This window comes from Danio rerio, chromosome 7 (genome assembly GCF_049306965.1).
Source record: "Danio rerio strain Tuebingen ecotype United States chromosome 7, GRCz12tu, whole genome shotgun sequence".
NCBI lineage: Eukaryota > Metazoa > Chordata > Actinopteri > Cypriniformes > Danionidae > Danio > Danio rerio.
Genome location: NC_133182.1, coordinates 73,876,676 through 73,898,044, shown reverse-complemented (window position 1 = coordinate 73,898,044; position 21,369 = coordinate 73,876,676). Strand labels below are relative to the sequence as shown.

Below are 21,369 nucleotides of genomic sequence, written 5' to 3'. Positions count from 1 at the left end.
GCAAAACATGTTTTTTTGCATTTAAGCAACATTAAAAATTAATTTAAATTCTTTTTTAATCATGTTGAAAAGATAAACATGGTATTTATGCTTCAAAGCATAATTTCTATTTTAATTTAATTATAATTGTACTGAAATTAAAAACAAAAGATAATATTTAAGCAGTTAAACATCATTTATTATTTATTTTTAATGATAAGTTTACTAATTTGAAAAGAAGAGCATGATATTTATGCATTTAAGCATCAATTATAATTAATTTTAAATATAATTTTACTTTGTTGAGCAAATAAACATGACATTTATGCATCAAAGCATCATTTATATTTTATTTAATTATAATTTCAATTAAAAACCAAATATGATATGCATTTAAGCATCATAAATTATTTATTTTAATAATAATTTAACTCAATTAAGAAAAAAAACATGATGTTTATGCATTTAGGCATCATTTTCACCTTTATTTAATTATACTTTTACTGAAATCAAAAGCAAAACATGGTTTTTATGCATTTAACCAACATTAAAAAATTATTTTGATTATAATTTTCCTCAATTAAGAAAAAAACCTGATATTTATGCTTTTAAGCATCATTTATAAATTTACTTTAATTATAATTTTGCTCAATTGAAAAGAAAAAACATTGATATTTATGCATTTAAGCATCAATTATAATAAATTTTAATTAGAATTTTACTTAGTTGAGAAAAAACATAATTTTTGTGCATTAAAGCATCATTTTTATTTAATTATAATTCTACTGAAATAATGCATGATGTTTATGTATTTAAGCATCATTTATATTTTTATTTAATTATAATTTTACTCAATTAAGAAAAAAACAACATAATATTCATGCTTTTAATCATCATTCCTATTTTTAATTTAATATTTCTGAAATTAAAAAACAAAACATGATATTTACTGTATGCAGTTAAACATCATTTATATTTTTATTTAATTATAATTTTGCTCAATTGTAAGAAAAACAATACATTTCTGTATTTAAGCATCATAAGTCATCATGTATTTCATATGGCAGTTTTTAGATTTATAAAAACATAATTAACGATCATATCGTGGTTAAATGTGTATTAATTTAAAAAAGCGTGATATATTAATGCATTTAAGCATCATTCATAATTAAATTGAATTTAAATTTTACTCAATTAAAAAAGAACATGATGACATTTCTGTATGTAAGCATCGTACGTGCTCATATGTTGTATAATGGAGCTTTATACATTACAGTAAGCGTGTGTGTGCGTGTGGATCAAGGCCGGTGTCTGGTAGAGTGTGTGCAGACAGATCACATCCATCACTGATGGCAGCCATTTTGGCGCCATTTCAAATACTTCCATGAGGAAACAAATTCAAGAATCCGAGCTGAATCCGTTCGAATCACTATTTATTATTTTCAAACTACTAAAATGCACATTTCTACATTTACTCAGTCCGCTGTTTTGTTCAGGCTTTTAATTTGAGCACTTTTACATTGTATTAGCAGCTTATTTACACGTTGTAAATAAGCCGTATGCTCCTTTTTATTATTATTAAAAGAAATAAATATGACAGCAGCGCGCAAATATCAGTGTCTGTGTCTCGGGCGCTCAGAATAAGCAGTGTTGTTTTCAGTAGTAATGATGATTGTTTACTTCTTTAGAATTCTTTTCCTCCCAGACATTATAATTAAATGTGGGCTGGAAAAAAAAAAGCTGTCTCTTCTTGTCGCCTTCCTATCACATAGGTATTTAATGAGACATGAGAGGTACGGTGTGATTGGTTTATCAGCGCGAGGAGTCCTGTGAGAGGTCAGCTCATTGGCTGAGGTGTTTAATTGGTACTGTTGGACACCCCTCCACCCCCCTCTTGGGTGTAACTTGTTTTTGCCAGGTGCACTGCGCTCTCTATTAAGTGTTACATAGGACCACAATTAAATCAGGCCTGAGTGAAGTCGCGCTGTTGGAGTGTGTCCGTCAGAGGACAGGCGTCTGGCTACTCATCCGCTACACATACACACACATACACTTGTTCAGCTATCTTTATAGGGACTTCTCATAGATGTAATGATTTTTATAATGGATAGACTGTATATTCTCTACCCTGACCCTCAGGGGTAACAATCTGCATTATTACATCACGTCATTGTGTGCCATTTTATGAGCCGTTTTTGTCTTTGTGCCCAAAAAATGTCACCATGAGGGCAAAATTTACTTGTATTGCTATACTTCTGGGGACATTGGGTCCCAACGATGTAAGAAATGCAAGGTAGACACACATATACACACACACACTTATAAAGCTATCTTTATGGGGACTTCTTATATACGTATTGACTTTTTATGCTGTATAGACTGTATATTCTCTACCCTAAACCCTCACAGAAAACAATCTACATTTTTACATTTTCAAAATGCTGCATTGTTTGTGATTTTATGAGCCGTTTTGTTCATGGAGACCATAATATGTCACCATGAGGTCAAACTTTACTGGTATTACTATACTTCTGGGGACATTGGGTCCCTAGAATTTAAGAACTGCAAGGTAGATCCACATATACACACACACACACTCTTATAAAGCTATCTTTATGGGGACTTCTCATTGAGGTAGTGATTTTTATACTGGATAAACTTTATAATCTCTACCCCAAACCCTTAGCATTTACATTTCCAAATTACTTAATTTTCTGTCATTTATAAAGCCATTTTTTTCTCATGGAGACCAAAACATTTCACCATGAGGCCAAAATGTACTGGCATTGGGTCCCCACGATGTAAGAAATGCGAGGTAGACACACATATACATACTACACACACTTATAAAGCTATCTTTATGGGGACTTCTGATATATGTAATGACTTTTTATACTGTATAGACTGTATATTCTCTACCCCAAACCCTCAGCAAAAACCATTTGCATTTTTACATTTTCAAAATACTTCATTCATTGTTTGTGATTTTTTATTTACTGGTTTGTTATACTTCTGGGGACATGCAGTCCCACAATGCACACACAAATGTTAGGTATGTACAAAATAAAAAAAAATATGTAAAAAATATATAATGCAAAATAATAATAATAATAATAATAATAATAATAATAATAATAATAATAATAAAAGTTGTAATAATAATAATAATAATATTACAACATGTAAAAAGGTATAAAAATATATAGAGATAAGTTGATAAAATGTTAATAATAATAATAATAATAATAATAATAATAAATAGTAGTTATAATTATAATGTAATTGTAATTATACCTTTATTATTAGAAGTACTACTACTACTACTACTACTACTGCTTCTACTAGTTGTAGTAGTAGTTATAATAATAATAATAATAATAATAATAATAATAATAATAATAATAATACATGTAAAAAGGTATTTGAAAATAAAAATATGTTGATCAATTAATGATAATAATAATAATAGTAATAATAATAATATAATAATAATAATAATAATAATTATAATAATAATAATAATAATAATAATAAATAGTAGTAATTATAAGTTATTATAAGTTATTATTATTATTATTATTATTTATATTAGGTGTAATAATAATAATAATAATAATAATAGTTATTATAATCATAATAATAATAATATTATTATTATTATTAGTAGTAGTAGTAGTAATATTATTATTAATAATAATAGTAGTAATAATAATAATAATAGGAATAATATTAATAATAGTCATGATAATAATAATAATAATAATAATAATAATAATAATGATAAGAATAACACTTGTATTGTGTTGTTGCTTGAGAAACAAATTTTTTGCCACTTCTTATACTCTCTAAATAGTATATATTCTTATATTATTATTATATTTATTAATGTTTAAACTTTTTTTCTTGAAAGCTGAGTGAACGAACCGGACAGCAAATGAGCAGGAGCTGCAGCAGAAAGAAAAAGAGAGAGGAGTGTAGGGGGTCAGGCAGAGGTGAAAGACAGGCTTGGCGCTCACATGAAACATTTATGGATCAGTTACTTTGTCAAGTGCCAGTCTTTTGTTCCTTTTTTCCTGTCCTCATTTTTTTTTTTTTTTTTTGTGTGATGAGTTTGTAACTTTACGCATAAGCGAGATAACATTCTCCCTCTCTGTTTGTCTCACTGCAGTTGAACCTGTTGGCTGTTTAAAGGTAGACTGGATGATACTAGTTGAGGAACACAGTGGCTTGCGGTTGCTGGAAATAAACATGGAAAGCTAATTTGTTCAGTGCCACGTACATATTAATGTTTCAAGCTGGTAATGACAGACACGCTGCCAGGGAATATGACACTCGTGTGACAGGGCGTCAGAATTTGACTGGAGTCCAAATCACATACAGTATATACAAATAGTGCTGGGTTATATCAAGTGTGCAAATTATACATTGACGATCGGAGGGGTCAAGTTAGTTTGTGTAATACATGCTTCAGCGAATCAAGTTTATGTATTCATTTAAATTATATCTTATTTATGAATAAAACGTATTTAAGTTTCAGTGTTTTGTGGGATGGGCTATTTAGTGTATTCTGACATGTTTAGCTATTTTGGCTTACTTTAGGTCAAACTAGACATCTAATTTGACTTTATTTGAAGGGTATATGTAGAAACTAACACCTATTTTATGAGAAAACAGCCTTGTGAACTCTTACAGTGTCTAAATACGGTTACGGTGAACTTTTTTTGGTGCTCTAAATACTGCTGAGAGACCTTTTTTCTCTGGCATAGATCACTCAAAAAACGACTTCTTTAAAATGATCTGAAACAACACAATTATTGAGATTTCATTGGGACAACTTAATTTTTTATGTTCAATCCAGATAAACTTGTAAAAAGTGTTGAGTTAGCTTAATTGATTTTTGTTGGGACAACATGTATGAATTATGTGGAACCCTGCATTTTTGGCGCAATTATACATTCACAGTGGTATGAACTGTTATAGGGGTGTTTAAATGGATATCTATTATTTTAATCATTACATTTTTATTTAAAATACAGGTTAGAGTGAACTTTTTCTCAGATTCAAAGGATGTATATATATATATATATATATATATATATATATATATATATATATATATATATATATATATATATATATATATATATATATGAATTATTAGCCCACTGAAATATTAGCTCCCCTGAATTATTAGCCCCCTTGTTTATTTGTTTTTCACAAATTTCTGTTTAACAGATAATTTTTTTCAGCATTTCTAAACATAATAGATTTAATAAGTCATCTCTAATAAGCAATTTAATTGATCTTTGCCATGATTACAGTAAATAATATTTTACTAGATATTTTTTCAAGACCCTTCTATACAGCTAAAAGTGAAATTTAAAGGCCTAACTAAGTTAATTAGGTTAATTAGACAGGTTAGGGTAATTTATTGGCAAGTTATTGTATAACGATAGTTTGTAGAATAATTTTGAACTAAAATGTTTAAAAAAAAGATAAAAAACTGCTTTTATTCGAGCTGAAATAAAACAAATACGACTTTCTCTAGAAGAAAAAATATTATCAGACATACTGTGGAAATTCCCTTGCTCTGTTAAACATAATTTAGGAAATATTTAAAAAAGAAAGAAAAATTGAAAGGGGGGCTAATAATTCTGACTTCAACTGTATATATATATATATATATATACAGTATAATTTTTCTTTCTTTTTTAAATATTTCCTAAATTATGTTTAACAGAGCAAGGGAATTTTCACAGTATGTCTGATAATATTTTTCTTCTATATATATATAGCAAAAATCCTTATTTAAAATGAGCTCAAACAACACAATTCTTGAGTTTTTGTTGGGTCAGCAAAATTGTTTTAAGTTCAACCAACTTAAAATTGTAAAAAACCATTAAATGAATCCATTTACATTGGGATGACACAAAGGAATTGTGTGGAATCCAGCATTTTATACAGTGTTTGCTCATATTTCTGACTTTATTTAGAACTTCGGGGCAAATGTTTGATTAAAAGTGTTGAAATATAAAACACTTAAAAAAAAAGCAATGGAGTAAATGGAGAGACATGCTCAGGGGTTAGCACTGTTACCTCACAGCAAGAAGGTCACTGGTTCGTGTTCTGGCTGGGTCAGTTGGCATTTCTGAGTTTAGTCATGCGCTATAGGTGATTTAAATGAGGGTTTGAGTGTGTATGGATGTTTCCCAGTGATGGGTTGCAGCTGGAAGGGGATCCGCTGTGTAAAACTTATGCTGGATAAGTTAAATAGATTTAATATGTAAACAAAGCACCACACATCATTATCAAGATGATTCATTTGAAGCACTATGAGTTGACTCTTTTATAAATAAACCAATAGTTTTAAACACGGTGCACTTTCAGATTTAAGCCTTAGCTGGATATTTCAGTTCATTTAGAGCTGTGTTACACACTACATAGAAGGTCATTTTTAAAATCCCATAATAGGGCCTCTTTAAGTCTCCTGCTCCTCAGATGTTTCCGCTGAGAAAAGAGTACGATGCTAGTTTTCCAGAATAACAGAAAAGATGTGAAAAATGTCACATCGAGATGTAAATGTCCAAGGTTTTATCAGGATGTCATCAGATCTGTTCAGAAACATGAATTGTTTGCTTTTACTATATGCGAACAATTGTCTGTAATTCTATCTTTCATAGGAGAAACGTCAGAGAAAGGTTGCGATACTTCTCACAATTGTTACTCCATTAAGAATATTAACTAAGACTCCACTAGGAAGGGCCAGCTGTGTGTGTGTGTGTGTGTGTGTGTGTGTGTGTGTGTGTGTGTGTTTTGAGTGTTCTGTAGCTTATCTCCTTTCTGGTGTGGGCATCTCCTGTTGGTGACTTTCATTGTGTTTACAGTGTATGGGACGGAGGGGTGGAGGGTGCACAGACACTCGTTTCATCACTTCCTTCCTCCGCTCGGTTTTTATGAATCGATCTGTCATAACAACTGCTGGAGACACGGAGGAAACTGAAAGGGAGAGAGAGAGAGAGAGGGAGAAGCAGGGAGGCTTGTGGAAAGGAAAGAATTGTTGCATGTTGTACAGAAAGAGAACAATAGCAGCCATCCCAAGGCTAGATGAGGTGATCACAGAGCAGTTACAGGGGGAAAGGTTTTCGTGTTATTTTTATTTCTTGGCTTCGTCGGTTGGGGCACTCATGCTATCGCAGTCTGAGAAGAAAACGTATTAAAGCTTCCTGAGAGCACTCCTGCCTGTTTTTGTCAGGGCTGGTTCCATGGGGTCGAAACGCTCTCATGACATAAGCAGAGAAACAGGAAGCCTGGCTACCATCTTTCACAATCTCCTTTCGAAACAGGAACTGAGAGCAGGCCAAGCCGTGGCCCCTCGCTGCTAGCAGATGGGTGCCAACCTGTTGAAGGCAAACGGGCACGGGGGAGGACAGCCGCAGAGTGGGCTTGTGTCTGCGGAGGGCCCCCTGGGACCTCTTTCCCCTCTCCTGGAGGGTCCGGAGGTGTGGTCACCGTCTGTTATGGGCACGGCTCGCGATGGTGTGTTTAGCACTTGCCAGCGAGAGCATTTATATGCAAATGCTAAACAAGCATTGGTGAGACTAATTACAGCAGATCCCATTGAGTGCGTGCCAGCTCGGAGAGAGGAAGGGAGGTCCTACAAGCTGGGGTAGACTTGCCCTACTTGTTTACTCATTGTCTTTCTTTATTAGCCCCTTATTGACACTCCTCCTCAACGTCGAGGGGGGTCTGCTTGTTTGGAATTGACTCCAAGGCTTGATGGAGACAAGAATCGCAAGGCAGCTACAGTTCCTCATTTCTTGTTGTGGACCCAAAAACCCTGGGTACACTTGGGTATAGTTGTTTAGGGCGGTCAGGTTGGTTTATAATATGATGGCTGGAATTTTACACGTTGTCTGTCGGCACTTACTATCGAGATTGAGATGATCTTTAAGGCTGAAATTGAGTCTATCAACAGGAATCTAAGGTACTATTAAAACAGTGTTACAGAATGAAAATGCTCCGTTTGTTGATGCTATACAGCATAGAACACATGATATGTGATTATTTATGCGCACTAAACGTGCACATATTTTGCAGCCATATTGCAGTCTACCCCTTGCCTTGAGTCTTATGTACATTACCTGACAAGTCTTGGCCTATCCAAGTTTTAGGAACAACAAATAATAACTTGACTTCTAGTTGATCATTTGGGATCAGAAGAGGCTAATATGAAAAGCAAAGGCCTCTAGATTAAGCTTATTCTACCAAAATAAATATGGTCATGCCTTTTAATTATTGAATTAGGACAGTAAGGTCATGGTACAGAGGAAAAAGAATTGATATTGTGCATGACTCCTGTGAGCTTGGAGGATTGCGTCCATACATCTTAACAATGACTACTTATTAATGAAGTCATCTGGAATGGCTAAGAAAGTGTTCTTGCAGTTCATCAAGATTTTTGGATTCATCTTTAATGCCTCCTCCTTAAGGCTGATTTATACTTCTGCGTCAAACACCGGCGTATGCTACGGCACTGACGCATAGCCCTTTGCCGTGGCCATCGGCGTCGCCTCTCAAAAAAAATATAACTACACGTCGCAACAACGCGTAGCGCAAGCGCAGTGATTGGTCGGCTTGGTAGCGCTGACGAGTCTGGGCGGGACCGAGAGCCGCACGAATGGCGCGAGCAATTGTTTACAAGCATGGAGTCCTGTGAAGGAGCTCTGGATGGAAAGTTTTGTTTTGTGTTTACCTCATAGTTAAAGTTGTTGCATGTCCGCCGGTTCCTGCCTTAAAATGAGCAAGTTTGAGCCACTTGTACATCCCGGAAGTGTTCAGCAAAAGCAAAAAAGCAGCTAACAGCTCGACACAGAGGAGCATTTACACCTCACTGCCAACTAGCGTTTCGGAAGTGTTAATGCAGACCAACAGAGACAGTGCGCAGAAGTATAAATGCACAGCCACGCACGTTGCATGCACCGTGGGTTACGCCGGTCACTTGACGCAGAAGTATAAATCAGGCTTAAATTCTACCCCAGACATGCTCAATAATTTTCATGTCTGGTGACTGAGCTGGCCAATCATGGAGCACCTTGACCTACTTTGCTTTAAAGGAACTTTAATGTGGAGGCTGAAGTATAAGAAGGAGCGCTATCCTGCTGAAGAACTAGCCCTCTCCTGTGGTTTGTAATGTAATGGGCAGCACAAATGTCTTGATATCTCAGGCTGTTGATGTTTCATCCACTCTGCAGATCTCTTGCATGCCCCCATACTCATTGTAACCCCAAACATTGACTTTCCTTTGCTAAACTTTACTGATTTCTGTGAGAATCTTGGGTCCATGTTGGTTCCAATAGGTATTCTGCAGTATTTGTGAGGATTGGGATGCAGTTCAACAGACGATTCTTCTGAAAAATGTACCTTCTGCCACTTTTCCAAATGATCAACTAGAAGTTATTATTCGTTGCTTATACAAATGGGATTGACGACAAGACTTGTGGACTTTTGTCAGGTAGTGTACATATAAGTGAAGCTTGATGAATCAGGGCACAAGTCAAGGAGCTATTGCAATAGTTTTCAAATGTCTGCATTTTAGTCCGTTCATACTGAAACAGAACACCAGCATTTCCAAAACACTCTGCAGGTCGAAGATGACGGAGGACACCCGGCGTAACCATAACAAACTTATGCATTTTAAAACAAAAACACATTAGTGTAAATGACACCTAAGCTGATGATCTGTCTATCTAGGCCGGGGTGTCCTGCATAGTTTAGCTTCAACAATAATTAAACACACCTTGACCAGCTAATCTTCAGACTCACTAGAATCTTGAAGGTATGTTTATAGGAGCTCAAATTTACATCTGCCCTCAAGGAGCAAGATTAGACACCAAACTGGACCATTCAGGCAACTATAAAGTGTGTTCCCACTGATTGGTCACCACTGTTGCTTGTAGACATTGCAGTTAGTTGAACTCTTCTGGTTCTTCGAGTTAGCCCAACTTGCCATTCCTTCAAGGAAAATATGCAGTTGTTGTCCGCTTAAACCATGTGAAATTGATGAAACCTTACAAAGGATGCTGTAACTAATTACTCGTGGTGCTCAAAATCCATGTAGGTCAGCTATTTTAATCGCATGCAAATTTACGAGGGAAATATTAACTTTCAGAGGCAGTGGCTTGCACTGACTGTGGCCAGGGGTGGTCTTTTATTTACTCAATTTTACATTATCCCTGCCAGAGAACAAGGCCACACTTGCTTACTTGCAGTCAAGTAGGCCTAGAAAGGGTATAACCCTGCCGTTCCTACACCACCCAACCTGCTCCGAGCTGGGATCGAACCAATGACTCTCTGCATGGGAGTCAGTTGGGAGTCGGTTGCTCTAACACGGAGACTGAAGACCAACCTCTACAGTCTGTCGGTAGACCACCTTTAGAGGTCAGAGGTGTGAGGCACTTACTAGCTGCCCTCTATTACACTCACACCCTTAACCCCACTCCCATCCGGGTCACGGCACCAATGCAACCCCTCCGGTCCTACACCACCAGCGATTCTCCGCATAGGAGTTGGTTGCTCTAACTAGGAGGCTAAAGACCATGGCCTCAGAGACAGAGATGTAACAACACAATATTTCATGATAAAGAGTGGGGTTTACCAACCAGACAGCGCATTTATTTGGCTAAATATTTTTTTAGGTGCCTCCGTTAACATTTGTTATGAATTTATCACCTGTGTACTAATTATCCTGGTCCAAATGTTTACACGCCGCACCAGATCTCAAATAAACCATGCGTCAGAAAGGACAGGCATTTGTTGATTGAAAAGTGTCCCTCTCTTGCCGAAATGACAACGGTGCTGGAAGCAATTAGTGCTGATGGAATTATGGCAGACGCAGGCAACTTTCCAAGACAGACATTGAGGGCAGGCCATACCTCCATTTTGAGCAGAAATGGTTTGAGGTGGAGGAAATGGATTTTGACAGTATTTGAGACTAGCCAGATCTCAGAGTTTTGGAGTTTGCGTTTGACCTCTGGGAAGATAAATCAGCAGGATAAGATTCGTGGTCTGCTTTTCAGCTCTTTCTCCAACCAACTCATCCTTAAGAACTTGTTTCAGCTTAAAAACTAATTAGTTGTTGTGCCTGTTTAGTTATCCTTGATAGCTTGTATACTTGAGAGACAATTACTCCACAACCTATGCTGTAAAATTGCAGGGTTTCACACAATTCAGTTATGTTGTCCCAACACAAATCCCTTAAGTTCACAAATTGAAGTGGATTGAACATAAAACAATTAAGTTGCCCCCTGAAAATCTCAAGAAATTGTGTTGTTTCAACTCATTTTAAAAAAGTAGTTTGAACAAAACTCATCTTTTTGAGCCTTTCTATACTGCATTCTAAGGGATCAATCATAGACTCACTGCCAATGTGACAGCTGTTCCAAAAAGGTAGACAGCAACATTATCCTGCCTTTTAAGATACTTCTTTCAGCCAGATTAAAAAACCCCGTCACTGTATTCTTCATAAGTCAATCCCAAAATGCATTGCGACAAGATCTGTGAAATATGATTAAGTGTCAAGTGAAGTGTTGCCAGTAATCTCAAACTTTTTCTTGACTCTGAGGCTACCTTTGCCCAAGAAAATATTCAGAGAATCTCACATCTAAACTAATATGTACCTCTGTTACTTCTTATTATATTATTAATTCATTAATTTTCCCCCAGCTTAGTCCCTTATTTATCAGGGGTTGTCACAGCGTAATGAATCGTAAACTTATCCAGCATATGTTTTACAAGCAGATGCCCTTCCAGCCACAACCTTGTACAGGGAAACTTATAATTATATTATATTATATTAAATTATATTATATTATATTATATTATATTATATTATATTATATTATATTATATTATATTATATTATATTATATTATATTATAAGATTACATGGTTAATAATAAAGATAAGTAAACATTTCAGTCAGTACTGATCATTTAAAACTGGCTAATTGTACCAAAAGTTTGTTTGTTTTTTACCCTCATACTTTTAATATAGCACATGCTAACATCATGCTAATAATCTACTGTAAACAACTGTGTTATGTGTCTCTCATATACAATGTGAGTAGTGCTAATATGAAAACACTGAGAGGAAGTATATTATATTTCATATAATACTAAAGTTTGCCCCCCCCCCCCTCACTCCCCTACTGAAAAAAAGCTGGTCAGGCTGGTTTTAGCTGGTCACCCAAGCTGGTTTTAGCTGGTTTGTCAGGCTGGTTTTAGAGGGGTTTGGCCACTTTTTAGCTGGTCTTAGTTGGCCAGGTTGGTTATAACTGGTTTTAGCTGGTCAAGCTGGTTTTGGCCACTTTTTAGCTTGCTGTAGCTGGTCTTAGTTGGGAGACCAGCTAAAACCAGCCTGGTCAGACAGAGAGATCAGCTTGACCAGCCTGGCCAGGCTGGGAGACCAGCTAAAACCAGCTTGACCAGGATGGGAGGCCAGCTAAAACCAGCCTGGCCAGGTTGGGAGACCAGCTAAAATCAGATTGACCAGGCTGGGAGACCAGCTAAAACCAGCCTCGTCAGACTGAGAGACCAGCTAAACCAGCTTGACAAGGCTTAGAAAACCAGCTACTTCCAGCTAAAAACAGCTTAGACCAGCCAACCAGCTTAGGCTGGTTTTAGCAGTTTCTTTAGCAGGGCCCTCATACTTTTTATATCGCACATGCTAATGTCATGCTAACAATCTATTGTAAACAACTGTGTTGTGTCTCTCATATACCAGTGCTATTGTAGCATGAAAACAGTATAAGGTAGTCTATTTTACATTTCCTATAAGACTAAATAGTGTCTGTTTTTTTTTTTTTTTTTTTTTTTTTCGTAATGGAGTATCCTGTTGTTGTTAGTAAACTGTACCAACATGCTAACACCGTTCTCTTTTGGAACTAATGATGTGTTGTGTCTCTCATATGCTTCGTGGCATCAGCTCAGTTTTGCCAAAGCAGGCAGCTGTCTAAGTAAGCCATAGACAGCTAGGGAGCTCACTAGATTTTGGAACAGAGCCCGTGACTTTGTGCTGCAGCCATGCATGCTAATAATTAGCATAGAAGACAGACAATGTGAAAGAGAAAGATTCTTACTGTCTTGTCATTCTTTATTTACACTCCCTCTTGAGTTTCACCACTATGTTGCCTTTTGACTGTGCCAAGCTTGACTTACACACACACACACACACTCACACACACACGCACACACTCATGCACGCACACACTTAAACACATAGCTACGCTTGACTGTTTGTATGCACAGTGTCTGGTGAGGGGCATGTTTGGCCGGGCCACAGTGGTTTGATCAAAGGTTGTGTATGTTTGTATAAGCCATGGATGTTCACTGAACACAGCTGGTCAGCACTGTCTCTCTTGCAGACGGGAACACAAGTTCTTCTAGAACTCTGGCCTGGACAAGGGACTTTCTCCCTCCACTGTGCCAAACAACTGTTAAACACACATACAGTGGCCCAAATTGTATTGGAACACACAAGTCACACCTAAAATGTTTGCATTTTATTACATTTGATGGACAAAGAGTGTGTGTTATTTCTTTGTTTTGTTTTGTTCTCACAACGAATGTTACTTGTATTACAGGCACATATACATAAGCTTGACCTTAGTGGATGTATTAAAGGGATAGTTCACCCCAAATGAAAAATAACTCATGATTTACTCTCCCTAAACATTTATAAGTTTCTTTTTTTTCTGTTGAACACAAAAGAAGATATTTTGAAGAATGCTGGTTGATGCCACTCATTGACCTCCATACACTGCAAAAAAATGACTTTCTTGCTTAGATTTTTTGTCTTGTTTCTAGTCTAAATATCTAAAATTTCTTATATCAAGAAGCATTTTCTAAACAAGCAAAACATATTGTCTTGTTTTTAGAAATAATATGCCAATATTAAGTGAGTTTTTCCTTAAAACAAGCAAAATAATCTGCCAATGGGGTAAGCAAATTTATCTTGTTTTTCTTTTGACGTAAGATTATTTTGCTTACCCCATTGGCAGATTATTTTGCTTGTTTTAAGGAAAAACTCACTTAATATTGGCATATTATTTCTCAAAACAAGACAATATGTTTTGCTTGTCTAGAAAACTCTTCTTGATTTAGAAATTTGTAGATATTTGGACTAGAAACAAGACAAAAAATCTAAGTAAGAAAAGCATTTTTTGCTGTGTAGAAAAATAATAATAATACTATGGAAGTCAGTGAATACCATAAACCAGTTAAAAGTTCAACAAAAGAAAGAAAATCAGGTTTTTAACTAGTGAAGGGTCAGTAAATTATGACAGATATTTATTTATTTATTTTTTTTATCTGGGCAATTTCTTTGAGTCAGTTTTTCCTCAAATGTAAACACGTCCTAACAGTTAGGTTTAAGGCTGGTTTAAGCTGGATTTTTCAGCAGGGATGTCAAGTAAACATACATTAGCTTGACCTTAATTGATGTATTAAAGGGATAGTTCAGAAATATATTTCTTCATAATTTACTCTCTCTAAACATTTAGGAGTTTCTTTTTTTTTCTGTTGAACACAAAAGAAGATATTTTGAAGAATGCTGGTTGATGGCACTTTGACCTCCATAGAAAAAAAATATAATTACAATGGAAGACAATAGCTATGGTTCCATCCAAAAATGCGAATGAACATTAAGCTCAAAACTGGATTATCGCATTAAAGACGTGCGAATAAAGCAGCGTTTCCATCCAACGAGTCAACAAACTCAAAATCGAACAAAATCATCACTTACTGATTAACTGGCGCCAAATATCAACAGTAAAAACGGATTTTGCTGCAGTAGGAGAAGCTGCGTCAATCTGTTCTTCATCTAATAAATAACTTGAGCCTCAGAAAGCAATCCTGACATTTGATATGCTTTTGCTTTCATAGCGAACACACAGTTGTGCATAAAAATAATGTTTACAGTGTCAATATAAGTACTCTAGCCTATATAATGTTGATTTTACCAGTGAATCAAATGGCCTAATAATGTTCTTAGTGACATATTGCAAGCAAAGGCCTATATCTCAAACATAATTCAACATCAGAATTATTATAAGTAGAATATAATTATTAATAGAAACCAGTAGACCTACACATAATATTATTATTGTTTGAGAAAAAACAATAATCTCATATTAAGCTTTATTTTACATCTACCGAATCGTGAGAGAATCGTGATCTTTATTTTAAGCAAAAAAAAAAAAAATCGCGATTCTCATTTTAGCCAGAATCTTGCAGCTCTAATGGTGGTACATTGACCACCATAAAAAAATAACAATAATTACTATGGACGTCAGTGAGTACCATAAATCAGTAATCTTGCAAACAAAATGTGTTTAACAGAAGTAAGACTGAAGTGAAGGGTGAGTAAATTCTGAGATATTAAATTTAATTCAAATCAGTTTTCCGCAAATGTAAACAAACGTCCTCGCAGGGTACAAACTGCTGGTTTATTTCATTACACAAGCTGTAAACAAATGACATGTAGATAATGTCCAAAATACTTTATCTTCATTTAAAAAAATAAAATAAAATTAGTATTTCTTTAAAAGTGTTCATCTTTTATCCTTGTTCATAGTAAATGCTCAACGTTTTTGTTATTTCACTATAAAAGAAAATAAAATCAGATCTTTTGTTATTATTTAAATGCATTTTCTTCTTATTTTTGTGCTGTCCAGCTTTCAAGTTGTCCTTTTTTCCCTTCTGCATTCCACTCTCTCGCCTACTTTTAACATTTTTTTTTCTGTTTTCTCAAGGTGATTTTCTTTTCATTGTCCTTTCCCTCTCTTTTCTTCCCATCCCGTTCTGCTTTTTCTCTCTGTGTTGTGTGTTCAGACTGTGTCAGGACTGACAAAGGCATTCAGGGCCCTTAATCCCAATTCCCTCTATCAGGAATGCAAATGTGTGTGATTTTGTGACCCGCCAGGATCTGGCAACATCTGCAAGGCTTAACAATAAGGTGGCCTGCTGGCCTGGAGCCGGCGTGGAGCCCGTTTTGACGGAACTGTCTCTTGCTATGGCAGGTCACATCATCACTGCATCTTTTTATTTGGGTTGCAGAATGTTATGGATATTATGTTTGATCAATTAGATAGATTTGTTAAGAACTTGGGATGTAGAATTTGAAGATACTGTATATATCATTTGGACAAAATAAAAAGTCTGTTTCATACTATTATTCTTTATACCGTTGTGTCACAGAAAACATTGTTTATAATAATTCAAACGAACGCAATATTACATGCAGAATATTACATGTATTGCAATATTACAGACAGAAACATGTATAACAGCATTGTGAGAAAGTGGCAATGTTGAAAGTACTACACTTACATTTTGCATTTTATTTAACAATATATACCATCCTTTTTTTAATCCTGGACCTGTAATCATTCATTTAAAAAGTGAAAATGTAACATTTTAATGATAAAATAATTTTATATTTCAAATCAAACATTAGCTCTAACGTTCTAAACATGATCACACGTGAATGAGGACATTTCTGACTATAATATTGTTGAAATTAAATAGTCCTTGACATCTGGTTAATATATATAGTTGAAGTCAGATTTATTAGACTACCTGAATTATCAGTCCCCCTGTTTATTTTTTCCCCAATTTCTGTTTAACAGAGAGATTTTTTCAACACATTTCTGAACATAATAGTTTTAATAACTCATCTCTAATAACTGATTTATTTTATCTTTGCTATGATGACAGTAAATAATATTTTACTAGATATTTGTCAAGACACTTCAATACAGCTTAAAGTGACATTAAAAGACATTAAAAGGCTAAACTAGGTTAATTAGGTTAAACTAGTTATTGTATACTGATGTATACAATAGTTATTGTATACTGATGGTTTGTTCTGTAGACTATCGGAAAAAAATAAAGCTAAAAGGGGCTAATCATTTTTACCTTAAAATGTCTTTTTTTTAAATGTAAAAACTGCTTTTATTTTAGCTGAAATAAAACAAATAAGACTTTTTCCAGAAGAAAAAAATATATTATCAGACATACTGTGAACATTTCCTTGCTCTGTTAAACATCATTTGGGAAATATTTAAAAAAGAACAATCTTCAAAGGGGGGCTAATATATATATATATATATATATATATATATATATATATATATATATATATATATATATATATATATATATATATATATATATATATATATATATATATATATATATATATGGAAAAAAAACTGACATTGGGATATTTTGTTTTTCTGCAATTAATATTGTGATATATAGAATTTTAAATTAATAATAATAGATAATAATAATTAATAAATAATAATTAATAATATAATTTCACAGTGTGACTAGTACCTCTATTTGGAAACCATTCATATGTTTACATTGATTGCAATGGTTTGTAGAATAGTGAATCTGCTTAAAATATAATAAACATATTACATTATGATCATTATACTAATTAAAGTATTATAAAAATTAAATGTAAAATGACACTGTATACCGATGTCAACATTTAAAGCGTATCAAAACCTTGAGTTGTCCTAAAACTATTCAACAACAACAATTCTTGTGTCTGGACACTTTTGTGATCAACTACTACTATAGTCTTCATTGTAGAAATAATTAAATGCAATTAACGTGCATTAACATCTGTCTGTCTATCTTTCTATCTATCTATCTATCTATCTATCTATCTATCTATCTATCTATCTATCTATCTATCTATCTATCTATCTATCTATCTATCTATCTGTCTGTCTGTCTGTCTGTCTGTCTGTCTGTCTGTCTGTCTGTCTGTCTGTCTGTCTGTCTGTCTATCATCCATTCATCCATTCATCCATCCATCCATCCATCCAGTTATTGTGATATTAGATTATTATCATATCATCCAGCCCTAAGCAGATGTTACCTAGCTGGTAAATATGTTGTTTCATTCTTGCGACTGTGGTTAGAATTAGCTAAAATGTATAAACATTAACCAGCATTTTTATATTTCACAGAACTATGCAGTTGATCCTTATTTCTTTTTTATCCTTTTTATCTTTTTTTTTTTTAGTAGGACACAAATCCTATAATGCCAGGGGGAAAAATAGTATTGTTGACGCCTGATCAGCATGATGAACCCCCCCTCATACTCGCACTCTCTGCGTATTCATTGTTCCTCTTCACGCCACCATTAACCCTGCTAAGATCCTAGGCCGGCCCCCTTTCAGAGGCCATGTCTCCACACCACGTCTGTCCATCTGGACACTAGACATAACACACTGTTGACTTTCCCTCAGTAGTACGTGTATGTGGATTTGGGCAGGAGGGGGGTGAACTGGGTGAGCCCTTCTGTCAGGCCTGCGGTTGATACTCGTCTGCCGGCTAGCAAGTTGAAGATTCGTCAACTTTCAGACGAGTCAAGGTGGAGCCGGTCCGTGTGTAGGAGCAAAGCTGTGGCGTCGGCCAATAAAATGCAGTTATTAGATTTGCACCCGCCCCTCACTGACAGGTATCAGAGGAGAGAGAAATGATTGTTTGGATTGTCTCTGTTTTCAGAATGATAAATTAATGGTAAAGCGCAACTGACAAAGTGAATCTGCGTCAAAGCCAAGTGGCGCTGATTGAATTACAGTTTCAGAGACCTAAACTCTGGCCACATTCCTGCATTGACTTGCAAGCCGCAGCGTTGGCTTGTACGGACAGATACACACAATGGCTTCGACTATCTGTCGGGTGAATTCAGGTGAACTGGGCCACTGTTTCACATGGTCCACTTTATCTGAATTTACAGTTCAGGATGACAGACAAAAAGAAACAGATGCTGTGTTTTAGACGGTGTTTAGGCCTAGAAAATTTATGTTAGGCTTGTGAAGGTATTAAATGTTCTTGTTGCGATTAATTCCTGAATTTAATTCACACAAAAAAAGTAACTTGAACAGGTTTAATAACAAAAATACTTTGTGTTCATTAATTTTCCTTCAGCTTAGTCCCTTTTTTCATGAGTGGTCACCACAGCAGAATGAACCGCCAACTTATGCAGCATATGTTTTACACTGCAGATGCCCTTCCAGTTGCAACTCAGTACTGGGAAACATCCATACATATTCATTCACACAACAATTTAGTTTATTCAATTCACCTTCAGCGCATGTCTTTGGACTGTGGGGGAAACCTGAGCACCCGGAGGAAACCCAAGCGAACACGGGGAGAACATGCAAACCCTATGGCAACTGGCCCAGTCTGGGCTCGAACTAGCAAATTTCTTGCTGTGAGGCAACACCACTGAGCCACCGTGTCACCCCATTGTATAAACATGTTCAGAGTTAACAAATGTTTCAATTAAATTAAATTATAAAATGGTTATAAAGTACAGTAGGTAACTCTCTGCTACATACTGAATAGTAAATGTTAGTTAAAGGATTAAAATCAACAGTGAGCAAAAGACAATCATTTAATTACAGTTAATACAGTTACTGTGACGATTGGAAAGTAAACGAGCACATTATGGAGCATTTTTTTCAAGTGAAAACGTACAAAAGCTCCTATAAATCCTCATAAATAGAGTTGACAGTCAAACATGTGGCACTGTTAGGAACACCACTGCAAATGCAATGTGAATATTCTTTAAAAAAAAAGCACTCTAAAAGTGTTATTTACTGTATTTCGAAGTGCCCATTATCATGATTTATTGAATTACTGATTATTGGCATGTCTAATTTACAGTAGCTGTACTTTTATTTTATTTTTTTGATAGATTAAAAGACAAAAGCTAAATACTATACACAAGTATCCAATTTTGTTTGATTTATTCTATATTATTGCTACTTGTATTAAATAATTTGTAAAACTTTATCCCAAAATATCTCTCGTCGGCATAGCACACGAAAGTCGAATATTAACCCCTATGATATCAATGTTGTACATGTTCATTACCATTATTAAATTATGTCTAATTTATATTACAGTAGCTGTGCTTATTGATTTGCATAGACAAAAGATTGTTAAGTTGTACATTTTTGTATGTTAGATTAGAAGCTAATTTACATAAATATTCAGTTTTGTTTTCATATATTGCTACTTTTATTATAGACTTAATAAAGCTTTATATCAAAATATCTATTGTCAACGCTATCTCGCGGTAATTCATACCATTTTGATTTAGCGGCTAATTCGTGTGAAATCGTACAATCTAATTTGTACAATTTAGCATGATTTTCTCATCACCCAATGATGGTTAGGTTTAGGGGCGGGGTTGGGTGCCATGCCTTCTTTTTAAAAATTGTTTTTGTACAACTAAAGTCGATATGAATTCGTATGAATTAGCCAATAAACTGACAAAACGTAAAATACTTACATTTTCTCGTATGATCAGGCTGGTATTGTTAACAAAGCACATGTGACAGTAAAATTAAAAACATTCTGATGATGTTAATGTCAATAATATCAATATTCTGCATGTTTATTATCATGATATTGTATTATTAATTATTGGCATGTCTCATTTATATTACATTAGCTGTACTTTTTGATTTACCTAGACAGAACGATTATTAGGTTGTTCAAAAGTCTATTTTTGTATGCTAGATTAATAGCTAAATAATTTACATAAATATTCAGTTTTGTTTTTATATATTGCTACTTTTATTATAGACTTAATGAAGCTTTATATCAAAAAAATCTATTGTCAACACAATCTCACCGTAATTCGTAACATTTTGATTTAGTGGCTAATTCGTGTGAATTTGTACGATCTAATTTGTACAATTTAGTATGATTTGCTAATCACCCAATGAGCGACGAGGTTGAGTGCCACGCCTCCTTTTTAAAATGCTCTGTTTTTGTACAACTAAACTCCTACGAATTCGTATGAAATAGCCAATAAACTGACAAAACGTAAAATACTTACGTTTTCTCGTGAGATCAGGCTGCTATTGTCAACAAAGCACATGTGACAGTAAAATTAAAATTAAAAACACTCTAACTATATTAATATCAATAATATCAATAGTGTGCATGTTCAATATCATAATACATTGAATTATTAATTATTGGCATGTCTAATTTATATTACAGTAGCTGCACCTTTTGATTTCCATCAACAAGAGTCAGTTTGTTAGATTATTTTATGCTAGATTAAAATAAAAACAGCTAAATATTATACACAAGTATCCAATTTTGTTTGATATATTCTACAATAATGCTACTTTTATTAAATAATTAGTAAAGCTTTATCTCTTGTCAACATGTGACAGAAACATTTAGTTTTCCATGAAGTGGTGCGAGTGAGCACGTGGTCGCACACGGCCACACACCCCTGGCAGTCAGCGAATGGTGGCCAGCAGGGGAGTGGGCGTGCGTGTGT

The 21,369-nt window shown here is 34.7% G+C and overlaps 1 protein-coding gene across 6 annotated transcripts in view; it reads left to right on the top strand.

Moving 5' to 3' along the window:
* The window catches only part of zfhx3b (zinc finger homeobox 3b), a 781,589-nt gene that overhangs the window by 544,281 nt on the left and 215,939 nt on the right, over nucleotides 1–21,369 (top strand). The gene's annotated exons all lie outside the window — the stretch shown is intronic.